Here is a 5381-nt window from a genome sequence, read left to right on the forward strand (position 1 = left end):
AATGAGATATCTTCTGGAGCGGTAGAAGGATCCCACCATTTTTTCCGCGACCTTGACAACAGACTTGATGTACGTGTTCCATTTCAGGTCAGGAGTAAAGTACAAGCCCAGAAGCTTATCAAAACATGGGGCTTCCCCGAGACAAGAGCCATCAATTTCAGTTGATGCCAGATGGGGATGAAAGCGTTGGGGATGTAAAGATAGGAGTTTGGTTTTAGATGCGTTAAAAGTAACCAGCCACCTCTTCCCCTACTGTACTACGCCCTCGAGATCAGAGGAGAGAGAATCAGAGAGAACTTTATCATTTACAGCCTTTGATGTGTTGCCGTAGATGGTCGTGTCATCAGCATAGATGTCAACGAATGATTTAAGTATGTGTTCTGGGAGATCATTGATGTAGATCAGGAAGAGAGTTGGGCCCAGGATGGACCCCTGAGGGACTCCCGCATTAATACTGTGGGCCTCTGATTTCTGCCCATCAACCACTACTCTTATGAACCTATCAGAGAGAAATGATTTAATTATTGAGAAAACATTTCCAGTTATACTGTAGCTAGAAATCTTGTGAGGTAGGCCCTTATGCCATACCTTATCAAAGGCTTTTGATATGTTGAGCAATTGCCCTAGAGAAGAAGCCTTTGTCAAGAGATTCACTAATCCTATGAGATATAACCGTTAGCACATCTGCTGTAGATCTGGCAGAACGAAACCATATTTCATGTCACTAAGGTTATTTCTGCTGAGGTGGTTGACTACTCTATTTAATATGGATTCCAACAGCTTACTCATGACATACAGAAGACTTATTGGGCTGTACTGAGAGGGAGACGACATATCACCTGAATTCTTAAATACAGGGCATACTGATGAGGTTTTCCAGGGTGTTGGGAAACACTTATCCTTAAGGCAACGCTTAAACAGTTTTGTAAGTATGGGAGCAAGTTCTGGTTGAAGCTTTTTCAACACTAATTGGAATAACGTCAGGGCCAGTTGCTTTACTGGAATCAAGGTTCTTGGTTAGCTTGGCGACCTCACGCACATATATTTGTATGTTGCATAGCGTGTTGTGTGTTATAGGAGGAAATACAGGGAGTTGATGGCTTTTGTCGCATAGCTGCAAAGTTCTTGGTAAATAGTTTGGCCTTGTCTGATGCTGACAAGATGACCTCGGGTCCATTGATAGAACGCACGCTTCTGTTCAGGATCAGAATGTTTGCTATTTGCCAGAACTGGTGGGAACCAAGCCGCTGCTCAGCTACTTTGGATTTAATGGACTGAGGATATAGCTCTCTTGCATTTTTTATTTCTCTTTTACAGTGATTGTTGGCAGTCCTAAAAGCAGCTTTAGTCTCAGTACATCTATTACGTTGGTAGCTAGGAAAAAGTGATTTTTGTGCGCGATGGCAGCAGCACATTCTGAGGAGAATCATGGCTGGCTGTTAGGTTTTTGTTGGAATTTTTTGGATGGAATGAATCGGTCTATGCCTACAATTAACCATTCGGTCAGGTCTGATACTATGGAGGACATATCCTTTTTAAACATGGAATGCAGTGGTAGATCAGATATAAATGTACGGAAGCTATCCCAGCCATAGAGTATCGATATACAGTATGATGGAGAGGTACGTCTGAAGACTTATTGCATTTCATTTTTATCTTAAGTGATACAACCGAATGGTCGGAAGATCCCAGAGGAGACAGAACGGAACATGAACATAGCTCAGGGGAAGTTGTGAGGAAAGTGTCTAGAAGCTAGCATACTGACCGGAAGTATCGGGCACACGGTTAGGTTCACGAACAATCTGGGTGAGGTCATAGGCAATAGCGAAATCATGACCCCTAGTGTGTTTATGGTATGTATCATGGTGAATGAGAACTCTGGCTAGAATTAGCGTAGACCAATCAATGGTACAGTGACAAGGATGAGTATACCCCTGCCCCTTCCCCAATTTTTGGATTGGTCTTGTGGCTAAATTTTTTGTTTTGTCAATTTTCTTTGAATAAAAAATACATAAAGCAAAGGCTTTTTATAGGGTATAAACGTCTACTTTACAAGATTGCCAGCTACAGAAAAGCTAGAAATGTCCTCTCAATTATTAAAACCTTTCTGATAGGCAAGAGTAGTTGTTGATGAGCAAAAATTTGATGCTCATAGTTTCATCAGGTTCCATCCTGAGCTCAACTCTCTTCCTGATTTTTATCAATGATCTCCCAAATCACATTCTTAGATCATTTGTAGACATTCATGCAGAAGACACCACAATCTATGGCAACACTTCAAAGGCCAGCAATGACCAAGATCTTTCTGATTCTTGCCTTTCTGGTCTTAAGCACATGGTGCTATGGGGAAAAAGGTGGCTGGTTAATTTTAATGCAGCTAAATTTTATACATTTACATTATTGTAAATATTATTTTTTATTCATATTCTCACCTGTCTCCCCCACTCCCTTGGTAAAATTTACATGTACACTCCATTAAGTCTGTTCTTGCGAGATATTTTATTTATTTATTTATTTATTTTTCTATGATCAACGATTAACTCCTGATGAGTCTGTTGATGTTTGACATTGCCGGCTATTTTGTTCAAAGCAATGTATAAGTTTTGTACCGTCAAACAACTATTTAGATTTAAAATAATAAAATATTATAGAATATAATACTAAAAATATTACTTTACAATTAGAATATAAAAATGTTCTTTGTAAGCCTTTCTGGAGACTTCTTAAAAATAGAACAGAAAAGTATTCTTTTCTGTACGCTTTGAGAAAGCTCTAAACTAAAAGTGTTCTATTTTAGTTGATTCTAGAATATTCTTCAGCGACAACTATAAATAGTTGTTGAATGTGTTTGTTATGTAGTTATGATTAATAGCCCACTCTGAGAAGGGATATGACTGGGCTTTGGATAACTATATTATTATTAGGGCTTTTGACTTTTGAGTGTATATCCCTTAATATCTTATTTTATAAAGACTGATGTGGTTCTCGGTTGATTAACTGTGTTGGATATATACTCGAGACTCAAAAGAATAAAAAGAATATGCTGTTGTCACAACCCTAATTATTATTTATGTAAGCAGTTTTAATTTGTTCATATTTTAAGAGGAAAATATGTCCTTTTATGACGGTGTAGAATCCGTGTTACAGGTAACCAAAGCTGATTTAAAAGAAAAATTGATTTACTGTAACCGAAGGTGAGTATTTCTTGTTGACAAGCTATTTTTTATGTACTAATCAGTCACTACTTATCAAGGTCAAAGCCACTTAAGGATCACGGTTAATGAGATTGTTAGTTGCATGATTAATCATACGATGAGGAGCTTAACCGATAGTTGATAGAACAATTAATATTAGTTTGTGTCATTACAAGCGATTGGGGATCCAAACAATATGACATAAATGCGGGAGTGCCTCAGGGGTCTATCCTTGGACCTCTATTGTTCCTGATATTCATAAACGACCTCCCTGATAATATTGTTTCGGAGATGGGTATATTTGCCGATGACACCACTCTCTATAACAGATATGAGGGGAAAACAAATGAACACATATCCAAGAAAATGGCAGAAACACTAGAGGATGACCTCCAATCCGTAGTGGAATGGGGACAAAAATGGTTGGTCTCATTCAATGCTGCTAAGACTAAGCTTGTTTCCTTCAATAACTACAAGAAACCTTCTCTCCCACCAATAGCAATGGCCAAGAACACATTGCCTGAAAGTACTTCTTTTAAACTCCTCGGCCTAACGTTTACAGGGAATATGAACTGGAATAGATACATTGAGAGCATTGCCAAGGCTGCTGCAAGGAAGGTTGGCTCCCTCTACCGTGCTAGAAAACTACTTACGCCTGCCAGTATCCTATACCTCTATAAGGCAACCATTCGCCCATGTATGGAGTACTGTTGTCACATCTGGGCTGGTGCATCTGCTGCTTGTCTCTCGCTCCTGGACAGGGTTCAAAAAAGAGTCGCAAACCTGATAGGTCCTGAACTGTCATCTGGGCTTCAACCTCTGTCCCATCGACGAGATGTTGCATCCCTCTGCCTGTTCTACAAATACTTTAATGGTGAATGCTCTGACGAACTGCAAACACTTGTACCTCCCCGACGTAACTACCCCCGACAAACCCGACAAGCTACTAAGTCTCATCCCTTTACAGTGGAGATCCCTAGGTGCAAGAAAGCCTTTTACTCCAATAGTTTCTTCCCCAGAGCTGCGGGTCTTTGGAACTCCCTTCCGGGATTCTGCTTTCCCAACTGCAATGATATGCAGAAGTTCAAGTGTAATGTTAACAAACATCTTTCTACTCTTCTCCCTTCATAATGACCCCGCTAATTAATTCCCTAATAGTAGCCCCCTGCTTCAAAGTGGCACTGTGCCTTGTTTGGGGTGAAAATTGAATAAAAAAAAAAAAAAAAAAAAAAAAAAATTTGATATTCCCATCAAACTTCCTCCTTTGTAGGAAACTGGTCCAACCTGCCAAGGTTGAGTGCTTCGGTTTCTTAAATGGATACTATCACAGACTATGAAATTGCCTATACAGAGTTCAAATCCTATTGGTTATCTGTTGCATTCAACTTTTTTTTATCAAATGAGGTGCGGCAATACAGATAGAGGGGGAAACCTATTTATGATGTGCCACTCGATGCAAGGGGACAAAGTTTAATCATAAAATATTTTTTTATGCAAATCACTCCAAACAATGCATCAAACCACTTGATGAAAGGGACTAAAAAAAATAACACTTCACTATCAAAAACTAGTCAACGATAAGTGTTAGGTGAAATAGATTCTGATCTAGAAAACAGCAATTCTTCCCTTGTTGTCAGAAATATGGCTCATGGAATGTGAGGACTAAAGGACAAAATAAGGGAAGCAAGAGTAATGTGGCAGCCGAAAGTGAAATTAAGCATTTTCATTAGGAAAGTATGACCCCCAACCCCTCAATCTTGTGTTTAACTCATCAAATGCAATAAATTCCTCACCATAAATATTCTGATTTAGCATTGTGAGAAATTCCATATACGGCAGCCATCTTTTCTTGTTGTCTGCTCACACATCAATGGTCGACTGTTATTGGTTTAAATTTGAATGTGTCAGATGATTTGACTTGGTGCGCTTTGTATCTTGCTTTGCTTTTCAGTCTAACAGAAACTTGGCAACGGGATAGACTCATTCTAGCGGTTCTCTCTCGAGGGAGCCAAGACAATTCCTTCATGGACACCAAACAGTTGGTGAACGAAGGCTACAACTCCACAAGCAGAAACAACTTATATTGCTGTATTCATCCTAATTGAGGATTACATTCAAGAACTGTTCTGCATGTTTATTTACCAAATATTGGATCTTATCTCATTTCCTCCTGTAGTCCCAAGGGGC

Source organism: Euprymna scolopes, chromosome 22 (assembly GCF_053919585.1).
Source record: "Euprymna scolopes isolate OS-2025 chromosome 22, ASM5391958v1, whole genome shotgun sequence".
Classification (NCBI taxonomy): Eukaryota; Metazoa; Mollusca; class Cephalopoda; order Sepiida; family Sepiolidae; genus Euprymna; species Euprymna scolopes.